General features: G+C 41.2%; 1 protein-coding gene across 12 annotated transcripts in view; it reads left to right on the top strand.

Moving 5' to 3' along the window:
* Positions 1-23,326, top strand: part of MYT1L (myelin transcription factor 1 like) — a 310,962-nt gene that overhangs the window by 5,646 nt on the left and 281,990 nt on the right. For 8 of the 12 annotated variants that reach the window (XM_049818973.1, XM_049818980.1, XM_049818979.1 and 5 more), the window contains exon 1: positions 3,282-3,776. The exons of 3 other annotated variants lie outside the window; for them this stretch is intronic. The gene's annotated coding sequence lies outside the window, so the exon portion shown is untranslated. Of the gene's footprint in view, positions 1-3,112; positions 3,177-3,281; positions 3,777-23,326 lie in introns of those variants that run through there. One more of the 12 variants, XM_049818971.1, reaches the window with a different exon arrangement.

The following is a 23,326-nucleotide window of genomic DNA, read 5'->3' as shown; positions in this document are numbered from 1 at the left end:
TACGTTTAAAGGATGTATAAAATAGGACTGTATAGGAACAGGTTTTAACAGTGACAGCCACAATATGCAGGCCAATTAAGGCTGCTCGTTAGCGGGTATATTCTTGTAATACTCCTGTCAAGCTGAAATTGTAGTCCCTTATTGACAGTAGTGGGTTCGTCTGATGCTTGAATTCTGCTTTCTGTGTTTGTCTAATGTTTCAAATCTCGTTAGAAACTGCTACCAGCCAGAAAGTAAAATAAATGGAAGGTTTTCAAGCATACTTTACCTGAAATTTGCTAACCTGGCTAACTTAACCTTCAGGAAAAATACTGTGCTCTCATTAACGCTGCTTAAACATGACCTGCATCTCCTTTTCCCCATGGATAATGCGCGTTGACGAGACACAGGCTGGGGGAGGGAGAATCCAACCCACAACATTAAACCCATACCCTAATGTCTTATGGAGGATAATTAGGCCAATGAATCACCAGTCTCTCAAATTTTTTTTCACACTGGTCTTTTTGTAAATGTTTCTAATTTATGCAATTCTCTTCCCCCCCCCCCCCCCCTTAACTCTCACCAACAGGATTTATATACATTCTGCCCCGATTAAAGCAAGTCTTGTTTTTGTCTTCAGTGGGAGAAGCACCAGGCCATTTTGTTGTGTCATCCTGAAGGCTGGACAAGATGATGAGTTTTTTTCCAGCTAAATTGCCTTCACAAAGTTTGAAAACACCTGCCATGATATGTGTGCCACATAGTCGCCTTCACCATCATACTAAGGCGAGCCAGGATCTAACAGAAGGAGGTTAGCTTTAGCAGAGGGAAGAGACAAGCCTTGATTTTTGAAACGCGAATACAGCTACCCAAAGATTCTGCATGCAAACCTTGCGTTAGAAAAGGATGAGATTCCTCTGTAGGGGTGCAGGTGCCCCTGTACACTTACAACTGGGCCCTTTCATCTCCAGGTATGCCTGTGCTTCTCAGGCTACATTGATTTGGGTGGAAAAAACCCAAAGTGACATGCCCTCGCTACGACACAAACATGGTAGCTCTCCTTCCCAGCTACGAGGAGGCTTTCCTCCCCGCAGACCCGCTCCCCAACTCCCCCCTCGCCCCCCCTCCGCCCTGCGCGGCGCCTTCCGCGCTCCCTGCCCGCACCTGCGGCCCGGCCGCGGCGCCGCTCCCGAGGGCTCCGCGCCTCGGCCTCGGGGGAGCCCTGCGAGTGCGGGGAGATGTAATCAGAGATGACAGAGAAAAATTAAGGAAAAAAAACCAACCGACAAACACACACACACACACACAAAAACCCAAACCACGAGCGAGGTGGAGATGGGGGGCGGGGGAAGAGACACGCAAGTCCTGTTTTTGCTTTCTGAGGGAAACACTGCCTTTTCCACCAAATGCGTGGAAGTGGTGAGGGCTTTGCTATTGTTAGTCCCTTCCCCAGCAGGCTGGCTCTCCCCTGAATCCCTGTGACAGGCTTCCCCCCAAAAGCCCCTCTCCTGCCATCGGAGTGCGGCTGTGGAGCTGCTGCGGTGGCTCGGGATGCCGAGGGCTGGAGCGCGGAGACTCGCCTTCCCTTCAGAGCGCAGTGCGATTCCTGGCAAGGCTAGATGGGAAGGGAATGGTAACCTCTACGGTAACCGACATGTCTGGTCTCCACACGTCAGGCAGCGGGCTCGGGCTCGGGAGGGATTACCTCCCAGGGCTGCAGGAGGGTGTTCCTTGTGACTTTTGGGTCAGTCTCCCCTGCCTCTGTTGCGGCCAGCGGGTCTGCCCGCGATGCCCTGCCAGCCGCGGGGCTGCCCGCACCGAGCATCACCGTGCAGGGCGAGCCGCGGCGGGGAGGGAGGGAGGGAGGGAGGGAGGGAGGGAGAGAAGGAGGGGGAGAGGGAGGGAGGGATGCGGGGAGGAGGGGGCTGCAGCAGCACAATGGCAATAAGGAGGGCAACGAAACCGGCAGGCGCGCGCCTGGGTGTATAGGGAGGGCATATAGGCTGCACGTGTGCGCTAGCCAGGGTCCTCCCCATAGGAAAGGCAGCCTGCCTGCGGGAATGGACGCTGAGGGCGGGCTTCTGCGGGGCAGCGCCGGGGAGCCGGCGGGAGGCGCGGCGGGGCCCGGGGCAGGGGCCGGGGCACGGCGGGGCTGAGTCCGCGGGGGCGTGCGGAGCCGTGCCAGTGCAGGGGGGTGCCGCCGCCGCCTCCGCGTAGAGATCACAGCCTGTCACGCGGCTCCCGAAATGACATTTCGGGGACGGCTTTAAACGAAGCGACTCCCCGCTGGCGAGCCGCTCCCGGCGCCGCGGCATCCGGCTGCCCGGGGACGAGCCCCGCAGGGAGGCTGCCCGGGGGCGGGCGCACGCCGGCGGAGAGCCTCCGCAGCGGCGTTGCGAGGCGGTGAGGTGCCTCTTCCCAGTTATTGTCTGTGCGACACGTTTAGTAACGCGCTCCCCGGCTAAGCGGAGGCAGCAGGAGCCGCGATATCCACGTCAGGTTGCTGGGGAAAACGCAGCTGAGGGGCCCGTGCAAATCTGGCCCCTTTTTGCCCGCGAGCCCTTGTTTATGTTTGGGCTGCTGATCACATAAAGCTGAGCCGCGCGAGTTGCTAATGGTGGAAGGCTGCTAATCTCTTCCTCTGGAAATAGTTCATTTCTTTTGTTTCAAAGGGGAGAAGATGGTGTGAGCAGGTAAAATAAGCGAGGCTTCAGGAGCCCAGCTGAATTAACTCTATAGGCCCCGGAGTGGTACCCCAGTGGCGAAACAACGATGGTTTCCAAGTCATGATTTTCTCCTAAAGATACATCTAGGTGCCTAATTATTGTTTCTCTCTCTCTCTCTTTTTTTTTTTTTTTTTGGGGGGGGGGGGGGGGCGTTCTCTAACGGAGACACCATTTTACGCTAGCAGCAGCGGCCGGGGAGTATTTCGAGCGGTCTCCCCTGGCGGGCGGCTGCGGCGTTTCGGCTTTCCCCTCTATTCGGTGGAATACAGCGCCGCCGCGGCGCCCCACGCCGCCGGGGAGCCCGGCCCGGGGTGCCGGGGAGGGCGCGGAGCGCGGCCCCAGCCCTGCCCGCCTCCTGCCGCGCCGGCGGGGGCTGGGCGTGCGCGGCCGCGGCGGGCAGCTGCACCCGCGCGGCGGGGCCGGGGAAATGGATGCGCGTCGCGCTGCTTAAAGGACGCGGGCTGAGGCGGGGTAAGTCGGCAATCTGCTACGGATGCTGTTCTGCTGCAGTGATGTGGTCTCTGAGGGAACTTGGGCTTGATGCATGCTACGCTGCCGAGGCTGCTTCCTCCAGCCCGTCGCCTCTCTGCTGCTCTTAAATGGAGGTTACAGCTGATCCGTCAGCCACGGAGCTGCACGCATGCCCATCTTCTCAGCGTTCAGTGGTGGCAACTTATTAATTTCTGCCTTCGACTTCGGGCCCGTTGGTTTCCTGTCTGAAAGCATTATTACTTTTGTCCATGTGGCAAAATAATTAGCATACAGATGAGAAGGGATCCTGCCTCTGAGCCTCAGTCGCAGGAGAAGATGTGCAGTGGAAAGTTGATTGGATGAATGGAGAACAAATGGTGGGCGTTCAAAAGCATTAGGAGAGTTTTGTTGTCGTGGAGCAGGTCTGTCAGTTTTCTGGGTGAATCTCGTAAGATGGAAGGCAGGGTGGCTGGTGCCGAGACGACTGCTTGACAGACTGTGGCCTACTTGAAGGCGCACGTTTGGACTGCACGCATAGATAATTCATTTGGACTACTTTGTTGTGCAATTCTACGGCTTTCCCTTTGCTATTCCCTCAAGGTAAATATGTCCTTTTATCACCGTTGTTGTTTGCAGGGCACTTTGCTGTTGTTCACAAAGTGATGGAAAGTTCAACTCTTTGGGCAGTTAACAAAGGAATAGCTGGGGTTTGTACTTCTCTTCTTCCACCCCAGCTCCTCAACAACATCTCCTGTGCACAGAGCTGGAGGAGGCTGAGCAGCTCAGGGCTCGATCCTGCTCTCCCTGAAGTCTACGGGGAGTTTGACATTGCTTCCAGTGGAAACGGGATCGAGCTCTCAGTGGTTGTTGTTTTAATAACGACTGCTGGAAATGTCAGATTTCTGCTTCCTATTTTCTAGAACGATGTGGGCAGACCTGTAAATTAGTAACTGCTGTTTCAATGAAAGCCCAGATGTGATTAGTTTTGATTGGTGTGGTATGCATTTTCTTGGCTGAAAGGAAAAAAATGCTTATTTAACACAAACTCACCAGTAATGCTAAAACCTGAAGTTATTGATTGACAAATTACTAGTGATTCTCTCAGCTCCAAATATCTCCGTTATATATGTGTCCTTATAAAGGCTTCTTTATTGAAAGCAGGAAACAAAAGAAGAAAATAAACAAGCTATCTTTGAATTACAGATTTTGTTGCCAGATAATAGCACTGAGTCAGACTGGAATCCCACTTCTCGAACAGAGCATCCATTGATAGGCATTTCTTATATAATTCTGATGCTGTGTATAAAATATGGGGGGCTTTAACATTTAGTTACATTTGCTTTTTTTCGTGTGGTCATTTAGGAATGTTTTTATCCAATTTTAATGATTCCTAATCTCCTTAAAAATGGTGATTTTCATTTTAACTGACCTAATTTTGAAACTGCAGTTAAGGTTGGGGTTAAGTAGAAATTATTATCCTTTAATTGTCTTTACATAGTTCTTGTGACTATTGTAAACCAGTTTAATGTATGATTTGCTTTAATTTGAGAGGTGAGGGGGTTTTGTCACCTTTAATTATGTTGTTTTGAAGAACAACAGCATACAGTTCCCAGCGATGTTTAGTTTTTACCTTTCTCCTTTTTTTTTCCAGTTGACATTTCAGTTTTGTGTGATAGTTTTATTTTCAAAAATTACCAAACAAATAAAAGTCTTTGTCATGTCACTCTGCAAACAAACAAACAAACAAACAGAAAAATAATGGAACAAACTGTTAACCCTTAGTAGGCAGTTAGCAGGTACTCCTGATGATTTATCAAGGTTCTTCAAGTTTGGAATGATAAGGTTAAAGTTGGTTGCTGTGGTTTGGTCTGGTGAATATATATGTTTATACTTGTTTGCAGTATGACACATTTAAAAACAATTGAGAAGGCAACATAACACTCCTAACATTAGAAATACAGAGTGATGTAAGACTATGCAATAAACCAGGATTTTTCACTGGGAAGAAAAGTAATTATTATTTTTTTCTGAAAACTACATTGGTTTATCAAGTGAAACAAAGAGAAGAGTAAACGACTACAATGAGTAAATGCAGAATTCGGTACATTTTAAACTAATCTAAGACTAGACTCAATTTTGTATGTATTTTAGAGCCTGAACTTTCTGGAGAGTGACTGTTCCCCCCCCCCTCCCCCCCCCATTATTTTAACCAACAAGGGCAATAGTTAAATACGAAACATTTGCAGTGGTTTCTTTGTTTTAGATTCAAATACCTAGTTATATGCCCACATTTTCGAAAAGGGCATCAGTTTTATCGTAGTAGTTCTTAGTTCATAGTATGACTTTGTTGCTTTACTCTACAATCTTGTATCTTACATATTATAGAATTGAGCAACTGTGTGTTTGGAGACAAAGACAATTAAGAAAGAAGACGACCTACTTCAGTGTATTCAGAGGTGTATTCTTTCTCAAGATTTGTTAAGAACAATTTTTGAGGGTCTCTTTTTTATGTTCTTTTCTATTTTGTTTAATTTTTGTGTTGAACAGATGAGTAAGATATGCAAAAGAGTATTTTGATTACATACATATACATGCATACACATATGCGGCAATTTATTAGCTAGGCATAGAAACTTTGCCATTTGAATGGCAAAAAAGGTACTGTTTTGAAAACTGTTCTCCTGCACGAGTCAGGCTTTTATGTGGACTCCAACAGAATGAAAATATAATTCCCATCCATCAGCATTTCCATGAGAGATCAGCATGGGCATTTCTTTTTAAGTGCACTGCACAAGCACATATATAAAACAAAGTTCTCTGTATTGGAACCTATTTCTTGATCAACTGAGCACAGTCATTGTTTGGTTGAGAGATTCAGTGGTGGAAAAGTACTTTGATATTAAATACGTATACAACACTGAATATACTCATGGAAATTCTGAATTTAATATCAATTTACCTGAACTTGATAAATGTTTGCATCATGTTGATCAACTTTCAGTAAAGATGTGAAGTTCTTGATACTATAGTACAAGAAAACTTTATGGCTGTAGATTACTTACTGACCTTTTCCTTCTCCACAATAGGAGTGATGAGAAATCCTAATAAGATTAACAGTGATGTTTTAAACAGAAGTGCAGCCAGATTTCTATGGAATGAAAATGGGTGCAGACCAAATAGCATCATCTTCTCCACATATCCTAGATAAAAAAGTCACAAGGAGAGCAAATCAAAGGTTTTGTAGGCTGTTGTCAAAGATTATCTCTTTAGAATCCTTCACAGTATTTTGCTTTGATTAGAACCACTCTGCCTATTTTAGCCGTAGAGGAAAAAGCAGCAAAACGTAATGAAACTGAAGTGAAGGGGGAACGTCTTGTGTTGGGAGGGGGAGTAGGATAAGGAGACAGACAAAAACCACAATAGGATTTTTGATCCCTTAAAAGGGATCATACTTTTAGTGAGGAAAACAGTAAACATCATTATTAGATCGGATTTAAAATCTGATCTCAGATCAGATTTGCAGTGTATGTAGTAGTTCAGTATGTTTGCACTGAAGCTGCAGATGTGGAACACGGTCACCAAGTAGCAAAACTAGCCAACTTGGTTGTGGAAATAACCAAGGGCTGCAGCACGCCCCATAGGGATCCATCAAATCAGGTCTGGTATAGAACTGTCTGATAGGTTGTAAACGTTAAGAAATCAGTGTTGCGTCTGCCAGTAGACCCTTTGGTTTGCTGAAACTCCCACCTGCCTAATGCATCTGGGCAATTGGTTTCAGAAACCAGCTTCCTTCAGGATAAATTTTATATATCTTGAGGGTCCATCATAACCAAATTGATTATAGCTCTGCACCAGGCAAACTCATAAACATCTGTAAGGTCACAGATTTTCAACCAAACCAGCATCGGGGTCTATTATTTTGTATAGTATTAAAAGTCTACATCTCTCATACCTTAATGTCAGCATGGCATTTTTTTAATCAGGAAGTTGATTAAAAAGGGCATGGTGTACTACGGATGTATGTTCACTTGGCATAACTTCAGCTGTTTCAGTCTGAACCCAGCAAGTGCTGTCCATCAGTATGTGCAGTGGTGAAGAGAATCAGTGCAAAGCAGCAATTTTTAAAAAATTATTTTCATGATAGGTTTTAAGAAGTCTGCTGTTTCGTTCCTACTTTTCATGAGCGTGCTCCTGACCCGAAAGGAAAGACAGCAATGAGCTTTGTATCAGGCCTGTAATATCTTTTTGTAGAGTGATAGGCCAAACATATTTCTCATGTGGCTCCAGTAAAATCAAAAGAAAACATCTCCTCACTTTCTTATGTTTTTGTAATTAATAAGGTTGTTTACAGCCAGAATGTAAAGGAGAGTATAGTAAGCATTCAAAAGAGCCTTTAGGCTGCTCACTGAATGGCTGTTTTTTTTTTCCAGTCTCTCTGGTGATGTTTCACCTCCCCCCCTCCCCCCCCCCCCCCCCCCCCCCCCCCCGCCCTGGATAGAAATGATCATACTTACTTGAAAGGTGTAATGCCACAATATTTATGTTACATATCAAAAGCTTGCTTTATTTTTCCGAGGGAAATTCCCTTTTCTCCTCTTGTCTCTAGCCAATACAGGAGGATACTACCAAGGGAATAAAATTTTATGCCTAATTTTAGTGTTCCTCTGCCTAATGTGGTGTGAATAAGTACCATGTTACAGCATTTAACCTAGTCCATCTTTGTCACTTGCTGAACACTTCCTTGGTTCAAATAAATAGCCAAAATGCAGAAAGAGAAGATAGCCAAGGTTTGTTATGAGGAGAAACTGTAGGGACTGATTGTTCTTTCTCTTGGAGTAGATGCTCTGGCATTCCTTCCAGTGCTGCAGCAGGGCATTCTCTCACGTAAGGAATACCCTTGAAAGGGGTTCCCCAGGCCTCTTGTGACACTGTGAGTCAGTGGCTCATCCCTTTGTTTCTTATCACCTTCCCCAGAATTAGTTGTTAAATCAAATGTCTTAATTTTCAGCACTGGTGATTTGGTTTAGTAACATTTTCAGAGATACTAGCAATCCCTCTGTTGTCTGAAGAGGAAAAGGCCCGTGTTTAAATGTGAAACTACGTTTATAACAACTTTGCATACATTGTGGCTGTCACGTCCCATGTATAAATATTCAGGATTGTTTTTTGGGTATGTGCATATTTAGAAAGAAATAAAACTGTTATGTCATAGCAAATTATAAGGTTGAGTGCAGGGCTTTTTATTTTCTGTGTATCTTTATAGTGGTATGGTGTGTCTAAGACAAGTTGTTATGAATCCAGAATGGTATTTCTGCAGTGTCCTGGTCATGCAGCATAGTTTGATTTTAAAATCCACAAAACCAAACTCATTGGGCTTGGAGTTGAGACTACAAAGTAATGCTTGTGTTTTTTCAGCATGTGCACACACAAAGTCCATTCCATGTCTTGCCAGGAAGCACGCAGAGTTTAAGCAGGTCAAGTTAAACTATCTATTCACACAGAGAAAATGTTGTCTGTTCCGTCAGTGGTAAGATGCCTGCACAGGTGGTATGTTATTTATTTATTAAGAGAAACAAATTTACGAAGTTCATCAAGAATTTCATAATCCTCTGTCCCTTTGGCTGTGACCAGTCTGCTCCCAATCTCAAACTCTGGTTTTCATCAAATTCCAGATTTCATCACATCCAGTGATGAAAAAACATTTTTCTCAACCTTTTAAAATACTCCGGGTGTTTGGATCTACCTAAGCTTAAGGGTATTACTTTGTGTGGAGTTATTGGACCTCTGTGTTCCAGGAAAGTAGTATACTTCAGTCCTCAGGGATAGTAGGCTCGGGCCAGGCTGCAGCATTCTCACAAGAACTAAGGTGATGTTTGGACATTGTAAATAAAAGATGCAGAGGCTGTGATGAGATGAATGAGTAACAATGTCATGGCAGGGAAAAAGAATTAAACATTTGATGAAAAGGAAGCTGCCTTTGGAAAAGCTGAGGTTCTTTTGACCAGTATACAGAATTTGATGCTAAAGAAAATTAGAACTCCATGACCATTGGACATATGACCTCAAAAAAGAGAAGAACCTCAGAAATGGATATGGACAAGAAGCTTATTGAAGAGGGGTACACAGAGGAGTCAGGAGGCGTACTTGGATGAAAGTTAGGAGTACTTCATGAACCCAAAGACAGCTGGAAAGGCAAAGGAAGCTCAGGTAGGTTTATTTGCATATGCTACTTCGGCTAATCTGTCTTTTCTTTGTCTTTCTTTTTTTTTTTAAACTTTCTTTCACAGCCCTAAGAACTCATCCCTTCCCTTAATTCTTCCATCCGTCTCTTAGAATAGTGTCTAATTACAAGGGGACAGGGAACAGAGAAAATGCCTTTCAGATAGCCAGTTTATTTTAAAAACACTCCCTATATGCACTGTCAATTTTAAGTTAAAAAAAAAAGAATAGACCATACCCAGTATTCATAAATGTGTGCTAAGTATACATAAATGTATGTGGACATGTAGAATTTTTGTGACGAAATATCAATTATTTGCATGCAGGAGCAAAACCAATGGCATCGAAACAGATACCTTAGTATGCCATTAAAACAGATGGGAAACACAAGACTGTTTGCAAGCAGTCTTGTAACTGGTCGCCAAAACTGTGTTTTCTGTGAATAAAATGTAGACATGTAGTATGAACCTTCAAGCAGTCCCTTGCTGTCTGAGAGAAAACCAAATTCAAAACATTTATTTTTTTATTCAGGGAAGGAGAGACATTTTGGTTTTGGTTCAGAGGACCTGCTCACCGAGTTAAACAATATCAGCTATCCATTTCCATACATGGATTTTCAGGTTGATCTTTGCATGAACATCCCCTTTCACCTTCAGGACACTGTCAGCGTTTTTCAGCATGTATTCTTTAAACTTTGAGAGTAAGTGTCTAGGAAGGCCTGTTTTACTTCTCCTTTTACAGTGTGTTATTGCCTCACCTTTATCAGCTCAGGAGAAGTGCTTATTGCAAAAAAGCTGGTAACGTGTCTAGGTGAACTCCAGCTGCTCTGAATAACCTTCTCAGGGGTCTCTGCACTTTATGAACAGATCATTGCCTGTTCAGTCATAGTTACTGCCTTGTTTTTACAGCTGGTATCTGTGGTAGTCCATACCTTGTATGCCAGCTCTTCAAAAGGTGATAAAGTAGCCATCACTGATGGACTTTCTGAACTGCCCACCGTGAGGCTGACCCATTTCATATTTTATGAGAAAAAATACGTGTAGGAAAAGGATGGAGATTTTTATCTGTGACGTTTCCAATGTAACAATGACTTTTTTGTTTTGTTGTTGCTTATCAGTGACCTTGGCTGAGAAGGAGCAGATGATGATTAGAAGAAAGAAAAGAAAGAAAAGGGTAGATCTTTTCCATAGGTCTCTTTGGCCTTCGTGACACAACACACTGGAGAAAAGACACACTTGAATAGTTTACCTTGAAGACCAAGCATCCTGATTTAGCAAATGCAGGCACTGCAAAGCAGTATGGAACAAAACACCCAGTCATTTCACTGCAGCAGCCACTGTGCTTCATAGATAGCTCTGCGGAGCAGGTCTCATCCCGTATACCTTCTTTCTTTACCTCCTACCTGCCCAAGAGCCAGCACTGATTGCCACAGTGTTAATTGCAGCCAACTCCAGTGGAAAATAAGGGCATATGATGAGAGTGGACATATGTTAATGACTCATGCACCCTGCATTTCTTATTTGTCATTTTATATGTTGTTTGTTATGGTTAATAAATCTTTATTTTGTGAAAACTGTGCTGTATTTGTTCTGTTTAAAAAACTGATATGGAACACCCTTTTCCTATACCTGCACTTCTTGCTGAATTCAGTAAAATGTGGTTAACTTGAAATTCATTTTTTTAGCAGTCATAAGTATAGCTTACTCAAAGAGCAGAACAAGCAGATTCAAAGCAATACTGCCAGTACCACATAGCAGAGTATGCTTCTGAGGCTTCCAGAAATTGTATTCAGATTGACTCCTCTAATTGCTCTTTTGTGTTCAGAATCACCAGTCTTCCTACTGTCAGTGGAAACATCTTAATTTTTGTTTTTAGAGGGGTTTTTAATTTACCAAATACACATCAGAAGCCACTGAGCAATTCCTGTATCTTTGTTTCCAGATCTCAGGTATATCACTTAGGAATTAGGAAAGAAAATATAGAGCAGCTTTTTGAGAATTACAGTTAATAAAGTAACTATGTTTATAAATATTGTGGTCTAGAAAACTTTGGATTACTGTATTGCAAAAGAATTCCTAAAAATGTGAGCTCTACATAGATTTCATAATTGCACAGAGTTAGTGAGCCATCATCACTTCATGCAACTACTCAAAAGTCTCATTTGTGTTTATGTACTTGGAAGTTAAGAGCACTGGAAATGGGATACCTTGCTTATGAATTTTCTTGCTTTCCTATACTTCACAAGAGTCACAGTTCTTACACCTTTATAATAATCATGTTCGCTACAGATTTTTCAACTCCATGTTGCTAACACCTGGTAGCATCAGGGTTTACAGGTTCCCAGCACAAGTACGCCACTAGTTTCTCAGGGTATAAATGCTTTTGATTTTGAGGCAATTCCATTGAAACGTTGATATAAACGCAGCACACAGTTACAGGAACTGGATTACAATCACCTTTATTTAAAAGCTTTGCTTCTGCTATTGACCATGCTAGATTTGCACCATGATTGTTCCAAGGGCTAAACATCATGAGTCTTACTGTGTTTAACCAGTTGGAGAATAATTGTACTTCATGGCAAGTTTTATTTTCTGCCTCCATCATCTACTTCTCAGTTTTCTTTTTTTCTTGAAAAATCTGCTGATGAAGTTGAAGCTCTGCACATGCAGGGAAAACAGGTACTACCCTATGAAAGGGACGTAAGAACACTGAATTGTTCCATACATGTTTCTAATGTTGTTATAGACTTGAGTCTGGAAAACTGGAAGCATGAAAATGGGGAAATGAAGGAAGAACCAGGTGTTACCCTCCCAAAAAAGCACAAAGAAAACAGGAATCGGGGGAAGCTGAGCCTGAACTCTTAACGTTCCTGAGGCAGAGTTCTGGGGTCCCACATTGCATTGCCAAGTATTTCCCTCAAAAATGTCTGCAAATTGCATTAACTATCCCAAATTCCAAAATGCTTCTGTCTAGTAGAGTCATTTATGGGGAACATTGTATAGGTATGGGCCTTCATAAGTGCCTCTAGAGAGTTCAAGGGACGTCTGGACAATGCTCTTAGTCATATGATTTAGTTTTAGGTAGTCGTGCAAGGAGCAATGAGTTGGACTCCATGATCCCTATGGGTCCTTTCCAACTTGAGATATTCTGTGATTTAAGGTAGTGTGAGTCCTCGACAAACTGCATTCCCAAGAGCTGTTGAGTGGCACAACTGTTACTGGGAAAGGTTTCTACTGTAGGCTGGACTTCAAAATAATTTGCTGTAGGAGAAATAGAGGCCTTTTACTTACTCATCTGTAGTATTTTGATGTAAGGATGCAAGTAAGTCAGGAGATTTCACTTGTCCCTTGTTTTGGCCAGCTGCGGGATGAAGAGAAAACCCTTAGAACTGGAAACTGAGAAAGCAAAATCAGTAGCTTTCCTGACAAATTTATCATTGATACATATTATGACTTTTCATATATGAGAATTACAGATTTCAGATTATAGCTTGATGTTTTTAAAGAAGAATTTTTGACCTCACTGTTAACTGTAACCCTAAAATGACTAAAAAATGTCTCAGTTAGTGTTCACACATACACTTAACTGTTATTTTTCTGCTGAAACATCAGAATGTTAGAGCCATGGTAACAGCAAAAAGAATTTGCCAGACAGCTATATTAGTACAAGGAGACAATACATTTGCATGGCTACGTTTACAGAGCCAGTGGCCTAATCCTGTTCTACTGAAGTCATTGAGAATTTCTTCAGGGGAAGAATGCATTTTGTATTAGTTTCTAGGTTTTTCAGCTGTTAACTTACTTTTCCAGTACAGCTTTCAAAGCAGTTCAATTTAAAATATAATTATTAACCCATGCTTTATCAATTGAATTCTTGATTACTTTATCATTTTGCCCAAAGGTCTGAATACTAAATTTGAGTTTGGCATGTCATTGCTGTAAGTAGTTTCTTGATCAACCATTATCTTGGCTGTGGTAAGCTTAAAAACAATCTTCCCCAAGGGTATCACACCCATGACATAAGCCAAGAAATATTTTACTGTCCTCTCCAGAAGCAGGTTGCTGCACCTGTTTGCAGGTAGTCTGAAACACTAATGATTAAAACAGTATCAAATTGAAAGGCATAGGGTATCTGTATTCAACAACCTTTCTCTTTACTAAGCAGCATATAACTGTAACGTTCATAATCGTTTGTGGTAAGATCTTGAGTGCTTCTGGGAAATAATCTTCTAAATATATTCAGCTGTTGCCTCTTTTTCTTCATCTTCCTTGAAGCTTTGTTGCTTACCTTGAACTGTGGACAGAGATTTTACTCACGTAATTAAAAAAAACCTGCACGCAAATGGAAAGCATGCCATTGCTTTAAGTACATAAACTCATATGCACCATACAAGACAATAGGTAAGTTTGAATGCATTGCTGCACATCTTGAGAGCCAACTACATTATATATTAATAATTGCAGATGTCTGCCAGGAACATTGGGAGGAATCTTATGCTTTAGAAAACAAGGTGTCTGTTTGTAGGCAGAACATAGCAGAATAAAATCCTGATTCTTTTATGACATACTTACCTGGGTGCTCATATTGAACTTCACAGGCCTATTTATCTGCTGCTCATAGGTTAAACTTAAATGTTTACAGAATCAAGGCCTAAGAATTTGAGTCAGAAATCAAGTTCACTAAAATGAAGTTTTGAGATGAAATAAATGCATATTCCCTAAAACTGGAGAACTTTTTGAGTTCTTGTTATAAAAACCTGTAAGTAGGACAATAATGGGAAAAACATGACAATATTTTCTATTAGAAATGGCTTTTTTAGTATTTCCTTAACTTATGTTACAAAATAAACTACAATTAAATCCAAAATACTTTTGGTTAAATCAAATGATCAGTTGAACTCATATGACTTTACTACTGCTTGATTTGCCAAACACCTAATTTTAAATTAACAAGAATGTATAAGTTAACCTTATATGTTGAAATTTTTCTGGACCTGAAATTGGAAAGATTTATGTGGTACTGTCTCCTACAAGTTTACTTACTTTAGTGGCACTGAGGTCCGTGCATCCCTAAATTCTGCCTAAGCAACCTGTTTTTCCAAGCGCTCAGCAGGCACTGCTTGAAAGCCTCATGTCTGGTTAGGAGACATGAGAGTAAGGGCATTCTCTCAACGTTAGGCATCTGCATTTGGGCCTGCATAGTGAAAAAATTGTTTTCAACAAAATAACTAATCACCTGAGGTTCATTTGCAGTTGTAGAGATTCTGGGTTTGTCACTGTATGGCAGAGATAAAGAAAATAGATTTGGATACACCTTGTTGTGTAACATTGTGCAACTTCTTTTGTCTTGTGAAATGCTTTTGCAAATTACAGATAGCTTTGCATATAAATAAGCTGTGCAGTGCTTTGCAGTACGCTGTTCTCCTGATCCGATTGCCCTTTTTGCCCCTTTTTAGATCTTAGTAACAGTCATTGCATCTTTTCTAATACAAAAGACATTTTGCAAATTGACAGTATGGCATGAGAGCAGATCTACAAGTAATTACCACTAGCATTTCTAACCCAGGCTACTCACTAATTTTAGAGGCTTTTTTTTTAAAACTGTTACTATGGGCCAGCAAGGAAAAGAAAGTGAGGAGGGAAAATAAGAACAGGCTCCTCTTGATGGTGGTAAATAGTATGTTGTTGTTTTTTAGATCTGTGACAGATGCTACTGCTTGAAGGGATTTTGGTTTGTTGGTACCACCTGAGAAGTAATCTGTAAAAGAGTAACAGGAGTAAAGGTGTTATCTGAGTCTTTACTAGCCTTTGCCTGGTGAACTGGGTGGAGGGGTGTGAGTCCATTCTCATTTCACTCGATGAGTTTTTTCTCTTTCCTGTCATCCACTTACTTGTCAATAAGCTAGTAAGAGTATGTCTCTATCAGAATAGTCAAGTATGTGTGCAGGGTGTGCAAATACACCTGAGCTGGCTTTAATCACTCACTCTGTGCTGGAATAGCTGTAGAAGGTGCAGGGTGCTTGAGAAGATCCTCAGTGGTTTTGGTTTTTTTTGTTTTCTTTTATTGAAAAACTGTTAAGAGTCTGGAGCATGAAATTTTATGAGGCTGATAGACTTAACCAAGATAAGCAATCCAGTTGGTTGAATAAAGCATAATTCTTGTTTCCTTCCTATTGTGTGTTTTGCAAGTAGGCTTTTTTTAGAGCAAGTTGATTATTAAGCACCTGAGATAGCATGTTATGATGAAGTGACATAAAACATTTGTACCTAATATGCCTTAATGATATGTTAAAACTGTGTATTCTGATCTAAGAATTAAAGAAGTGTAGAAATAACTGTTTTATTTGAAAACAAAAATAGTATTTGTGACAGCAAGTCCTTGTAGTTAACAGCTCATCCAAAAGCTTATTTCATATAGAGACCGCATTGTATATAATTTACAGGATTGTAAAGTAACTGGTTTGGGAAGGATATCTGGGAGGTCCAGTCCAATCCTCTCTTCAAAGGGGTTGAAATCAGGATAGAGCCATAATAAGATCCAAAGTTCAGTCTACACAATAGTGTGCAAGTATTGTGGAAGCACATGAGAGGATGTGAGAAAAAAAAGTGCATTTAAATCAGGTTCTCTAACTCTATTTAAATGTGATGATAGAGTGTACTGCTATAGCTATACTGACTTCACCCGATATTGCCATGTACAGGTAATTTTATTTCTGGCATCTCCACATGTCACTGGGAATAGAAACATCCCTAGAGCCAAGAGCTGACTTTTCTGTTGGATCAGGTGGTGAAAGGGAATCCACAACATCTGCACAGGTCAGAAGGTTGTGTGTCGGGGGGGGAGAATGCAAGCTGAAGGCCAGTGTCACTGAAAAATAACTTTAAAAACTCACTATGTATTTTCTCTGTTCTGAAAAATCATTTGGGAAAGAAAATTCTATTTTTAATCATAGAAACACATTTCTATTGCAAGTTAGAAAAGATACAGTACGAATCCGTTCAACACTAATGGGGAGATGCCATGGTTGGCCAATTAGGTCCTTCCCATTTTAAGTTCTTTTATAGAATCACAGAAACTAAAGTGAAATGTGTGAAAAAAGACATGATGTCCAGAGGAATGGGACAAAACAGGGATCTGTGCGCTGCAGTAAACACAACTTAGAAACAAAACTGGGGTAGGATGTTTCAGATTGTTTGGTTGTTCAGTAAATATTTATTTTGTGTTAAGGAATACATTGGTTTTAATATGAGTAATGACACTGTGGAATAATGAAAGCAAGTAATTTTTGTGTTTCCATAACGAAGCATCATGCTGCTGTGTCTCCTGCTTACCTTTATGCTAGTTAGTGTTGACCCTAAGCATTCTTGGATTCACGGGTCAGAGGTGACAATAAGCAGCCTGATAAAAAAATAAAATGGAAAAAAGTAAGATTCTATTTCCTTTGCTGTGCATAGGAGACAGATAGGTTCATTTCACTTTAGAGAGGCAAAAATCCCCACTTTGGACACAGGTAGGACGTTAAGGATCGAACTCATTCTTCTCTTTGTAGCACTAGTGTAAATTCAGTGTGTCCAGTGATTTTACTGGCTCTTTTGAAAGTATCCGGGTGTTGCTGCAAGAACTTGAATAACTTGAAAAGGACTGCAGGCCTGGCAGAATGTCAGGTGGGAACACCGACTAGAGCTACAAATTTTAATTACAAATAATATATAATTTATAGTTTAAATTCAAAATCAAAATTTGGGAGGTCCTTATAAAGCGACAGAGCTCCTTTCACAAAAAGCTCTACTTTTTATAGCAGGCCTTCAGGCATATTTCTAACTTCAAAATACTCTTAGGTTTGACATGATTTAGCAGTTTATAGAATCTTCACTCACCTTTAAGGTTTTGATATTTCTTCACATGATGTCACACATGCAGTGTCATCTGTTTTGCACTCATAGTCAAAATGAGATTGTTCTTAGCAATGCCAAGAAGAGGTAAAGACAGAGTCATAGGGGATAGTGAGATGTGGAATCACTTGAAGCTGTATTTTAAGGCTCTATGACTGACAAAGCAGGTGTGCTTTTTCTACAGGGACCATCTTTTTCTTGTGTGTTTTTACAGCACTTAGCACAAGGTGTTCAGTTTCATGACTTGGGCTACTAGCAAGAAGTAACATATGCATGTTAGACATCCTGTAGAGACAAGGCTGCTATTTTGCTGTGAGTCAAGGTCAGCTGTGGGTGAAGAACATAGTGCCAACTTGTCTGGCTAACTTGTGGGAAATAGAACTTAAACCTTGTCTCTGGCTGTGGATTTCAGAGTGAAACAATTATGGGGAAGTGTTTTAAAAAAGCAAACAACATAATTACTCTTTGTGTTCTCCATATCAGTAACTAAAGCCAAAACCAGCAGAGATTGGTTTGTGTATTGTTATAGATATTGTATAATCATTGTATATTGATGCCATACTGCTGAACTCTCCATCATAAGTCATGTTTTACATCAGTATGTTCAAGAGAAGAATCAGCCCACTGTTGGTGAGGTAAGACATGCTATTATAATTGTAGGTGAGGCACAATTCCCATTTGCCTCAAATGCAGGTACTTAAGTGATCCTGTGCTAGGGATTGCTGAAGCTGTTCCAAACCAGGACATCTTTTTGATGTCCAGTGTACCACGTACTGAAGACTCAGCGTACTTTCATAATTCCAGACAACTTCAGTGGTATTCATCTTTGATTTTTGTAATGTATGGGTGTGGATCTCTGTGGCAGGCTGAAAATTCAGCAGAAGTTTTAGTTAATTATAAAATTCCTGAATATATGATTTGGTTAAAAATATTCTTGAAATGGAAGTGCAGGAATATGTCAGTCTGTAGTTATAGGCTAGAGTTGTTATTCATTCTTGGAATGAGTGACACTGTTTGTTTCTTGTACCCTAGGAAAAACTCTGTGTTTACTCAGGTCTATAGATAAGTGGTAGAAAAAGAAAGATTTTATCTTAAAAAGCAGAAAAAATACTTCTAGTAATGAGGTAATACGATCTGATATATTTGATGTTGCTTTGGGACAAAGGGATGGGCTAGGTGACCTTCTGAGGTCCTGTTTCCTGTGACTGCATAGCTGCAAAAGAAAACCGGAGAAATAAGAATAGAAAAAGCAATGCAAGGAAGTGAAACTAAAGGATTTGGCTATTGAATGAGGCTAATCCTGCCTTTCAACATGGAGCAGGTGGAGACTAGCTAGCTGCTGCAGATATTGGTAATGATCTAGTCACAGCAGTGTGGAACTTTGTGCAGACTAATTTATCGAGGTGCAAAGTGAAAAAAGTCTCAGCTCTGATTAATTTAAGCTTTGGCTTGGGTCAGTCTTTTAGGAAAGCAAACACTTTTGACAACTACGGAAGTTCTGTAGGGGAAAACAATGCTGTGAGACTAAAAGTCAAATTCTAATGAAAATATACACAAATTTGTACACATCTGGTAGAATTAGTTGCATCGTTGTAGCTGTGATAGTCTAATGTTTTTGGAAAACAGACAAATCTTTGAAAACCAAAGCCCTTCTTTGTTTCAAAATTGGAAGGTTCTCTTCTCCCTCACAAGTTAATGGAAGCAGCTGTGGTCAGAAAGCATGAGAATTGTTAGCATGGTGCAATGGTCCCCCTGAGTCAATCTCCACATAAATACTAGAGCTACTTACAGTCATTGGGATCTACTGGCTGTTTAATGTTTGTATTTTGGTAGTGCCTAGGGTATCAACCAATTTAGGACTTAAGGGGAGATTTCTCAAATATGGTAAGTAAATGTCCTCTTTCCTTGTTTGCACTCAATGGATGTGGGCTGGAACTGTGAGTCTGTGGGGACTGATCTTTAAGCAGGCCGCTTCTTTCAGTTGCAACAAGGATGACGATTTTCTTACATCCAATATTTGCGATGGGAATTTAGAGATCCAAAAGTGAAACATATCTCAGCACCTATACATGTTTGCAGTAGTGGCATAGCTCGTTGACTGCTAGCCTGCTTTGATTACTGGTTGGGCCTCTGCTGTACATGTCCAAAGAGATTGGCAAACTCTACAGATGATAGTCAGTATTTAAAGATTGATCCTTTATTCTTTAGACAAATAGAGGAGGCAAATAGTTTGAGCTGGTGAGGAGAGAGAGGACACAAGATGGTAGCTGGCCCTGTTGAATATGTGAAAGAAAGAAGGATTTCTGCAATAGGCAGGAAGAGCTTCAGGACAAGTGAAGCAATTGTTACATGAGGTAGCGTAGCGGATCCTGTGGCCAAACTGATAGCAGATAAATGTGCCTGTTTACATTGGTGATTTAGCATAGTGGTCTATTAGTGACAAGAACTCACCTGCATAGGGTTGTTGTGCTCACTATAAGCAATTCTATGTCAAAATTGTGACAAAACTGAGCCTCAGACAATCAAACTGCTGTCATGCTGCATATGTAAATACTGTGTAAATCTTTTCCCCAGTTGTGCAATTTTTTGCATTTTGATTGGTTTCAGGAGGCTGATTGTCATTTTAAGACTGCAGCTGTTGCTGGCTAACAATGCAGGAAAAGGAAATCCTTGCATTTTTATCCCAATCAGAGTACAGGTATTTGCATATTCATATTTAAATATTTCAGGTAATTGCATTAGAAATAGAGAAAGCTGTGTCTATTATTGGCTGTTATAGACCCTCTCCTATGACTGGTTCCTTTACTCAGACACCCAAAGCTGTGCCACCCAGAAAGCTCACCTACGCTTCTGGTGCTTTTTAGCTGCTTCTGGCTTTAGCAATGTGGTGGGGATGACCTGGGCAGGTAAACTCTAGGTGAAACTCTGGAAGTCACAGGCAGTTTTGCTGTTGACTATAATTCTACCAGGTTTTCACCACAGGAGTCCAGCGCCTTTTAAAGATTTTACTGACCAATTTATGATGATTACTCTGAAAAGAAAGTGCCCACCAGTTCATGTTAGTATCACTGGGCAAGTTGTTCAGCTTCTACAGCATTGGTATCAGTTCCAAAGAATGTTGAAGACAGTGGAAGGAGTCCCCTTGCCATCTGTAAATTTTGGTAAATAAAATACAGAGGCCCCAATAAATTCTTAGGAGTTCTGATATTTACTTAATGGACCAAGATGCTTACAGAACTAAATTAATTTTATAACACTTTAATTAATGCTTTGAGATCTTCTATAAAATTTGTCAGTATGAATCACAGAGGAGTCAATAACACATAAGGTACACAAAAGTTTGTTTGATATACTAAACAAGCTTGTAGACTTTGTTAGACATTTTTTCTTGCATATGGTCTTTTCCTTTCATGTACACATGCACCCACATCCTCCCTTCCCCATATTCTCCTGTTCTTTTCTTTTTCTGATGGCATTGCATTCTCCCATTTTACAGGGTGGCTCAAAGATGTCTGTAATCCCATTTTTGGTTCTTTGGGCCTGATTGATCCAGTGGCCACTGGCTATTGGGAAGACCTCCAAGACCTATAGATCAGGTCTTTCACACAGATGTGTTGGAAATACATTATATTAATTTATATGTATCTATTTTCCTTCCTCTGAACTACCACTTGCAAATATCAATTGTGTTTCTGTTATGCAATGATGCTTGTTTAAAAACTGAAAGAACTGAATAAAAGACCACATGAAGCTATAAAAAATAGGTCCTTTTTCTGCCCTGTATAATGCAATAGCTGTTACTGAGCTGACAAGGATAACTGAGGGCAAAATCTGGCCCTTTGGGCTTGTGTGATTGCCTTCCCATCAGCACTTTCAGCAGCGTGGGAGACAGTCCTATCAGCAGAATCGGGGCTTCATCTTCTGAGCAGCATATTGTCCTTGAACTTCCTGGGGCTGGAGAGGATTCCAGGACAGCAGTCAGGTCATACTGCAGCTGAGAATGATGACCACTCTGCCCCAGCCCACGCAAGGAGAGTTATGTCATCTGCTTCCAATGAAGCCCTTCACCTTCTCCCCTGCTACGAGCAGAGGTGTTGGCTGTGACAGATGCCAGAGGTCAAGGGGCACTGAAAATGTGTAAGAAAGGGCTCCAGAAGAGAAACCAGCTTTAAACAGTGAATGATTTGTTTGGCTCCCATTTAAAAAAAAAAAAAAAAAAAAAAAAAGCCCACACCAGGAAGCCCGGTGCTTCAATAGCACAACAGTAAGGGTAACAACTGTAATTGGAACAAATGTCTTCACTTTTGTAATTAATTAATCATTAATTGCAGGGAACATTTTATAGGTCACAAATTCCTTAAAGTTAAATCCTTCCATTATGTGAAACAGGTATATCCAAGTCATATATCCTGTCAGTTTGCTGTATTGATATTCACCATTAGTCAGTATTTTGAGAGGAAATGCACTTTAGTAGATGTCTCTTGGAAATGATTAGTGTTGGCTAGAACTAAGTATAGTGCAGGTGGGAGTGTGCAATCTCTCAACCAGTACTGCTCAGGCACTGTAGTGCTGGCAAGGCAATTCCCCTACTATGCTACCGTTGAATAGCAGCTATAATTTTGCTGCAAACTGAGTAGTGCTTCTGTGACAGAGATAAAGCCAAGGGCTATAAGTAAGATCTTTACATTCATTTATGTCTTTTATCCGAAACTGGACAGGGACCAAATGCTTAGAGGTGAAACACCAATCCATTAAAATGCTGTGCCACTTATATTTCAGAGCCTGCAAGAACATGCTTTTGCACCTCAATATAAAGTTTTCTGTCCTCAGACATGCTGAACTAAAGCTTGATTTAAAAAAAGTGGTGAAAAGGGAGGTAACAGTCAGCTCTGGTAGCAAAGGGCAGCTCTGAATACAAAGTAATTTTGTATCTGAAAGCAGTGCTACTAGTAGGACTACTTTGGGAAGTCCAAATTCTAACTCTTTGCAGAGACCTGTATTCTAGCAGAAATCTTCCCAGAAGTCTCAGGTAGGATGGTAAGAACGTGGTCCAGAGTAGACTTCTTGAATCTAGCTTTCTAGCATATATCTGCAGATTCTGGTTCTTGTGGTTTCCACCAAGGGCCCAGCAAAGGCTGTTAGACTTGACAGGAGGCCACAGTAGGCTCAGTGAATATTCTATTCAGTATAATCCTGCACTGGGTAGAATTTAGCAGTCTTGTAGTGAGAGGCTGCTGGCCTCAGTTGTCTTGCAAAGTCTCTTCTTGTCTCATTGGTTCCCTTCTTTCACTGAGTATAAAAGCTGTGTTTTTGTACTGTCTGGTGGTGACAGAATTCCCTTAATTATCTCCAAGACCATCATTCAGCCAAAGGGATTAATTCTTCATTCTTATGGGATGGTAAAATCTATGCCTTGTTCAGTGTTATCCCCATCGGACACAGGAAGTCTGAAAATAAATTTCCCTGTTTTCAAGGAGGAGGAGAAGGGTTATGGCTGATTATGCAAAGGATACACCATCTCTGAACTTTGTTTCCAGAAATGCTCAATTCAAAGTGCAGATCTTTACCTGCATTCTTTACAGCTGAAATAGAAATTATGCACAAGTCTTCAATCATTCGCTATAGTTCAAAGATTTTAAGGCAAGAAGGGGACTGTGAAGTCCTAGGTCTGGTCTTCTGTGTAGTACACAACATAGATCCTTACTTAATATTTTATGTTTTGAGCCCATCAAGTTCCATTTGGGTACTTTTCACTGGCTTTCCTGAGCTGTCATGTTCTACTGAAGATGCAAGATATTATGAAATGGATATGTACTGGATATCCACTGGATAAATGGTTGCATTTAATGTAATAACTCAGAATTTATGTTGTGCTTAGTCTTTCATATGACCTGTTTATACTTCTTTGAGTAGAATACATATATGAGTCTATATTTGCAATGAATTTGTCCCTTTGAATGCTGTAGTGAGTTTTGCTAGTTTGTGTGGTCTCTTACCAACTAGGTAGTGATCTTCTGTAGAGTGATCTGGGGCAATTTA

Source organism: Accipiter gentilis, chromosome 16 (genome assembly GCF_929443795.1).
Source record: "Accipiter gentilis chromosome 16, bAccGen1.1, whole genome shotgun sequence".
Lineage (NCBI taxonomy): Eukaryota > Metazoa > Chordata > Aves > Accipitriformes > Accipitridae > Astur > Astur gentilis.
The sequence above is the reverse complement of the archived record's forward strand: the minus strand, read 5'-3'. Positions and strand labels throughout refer to the sequence as shown.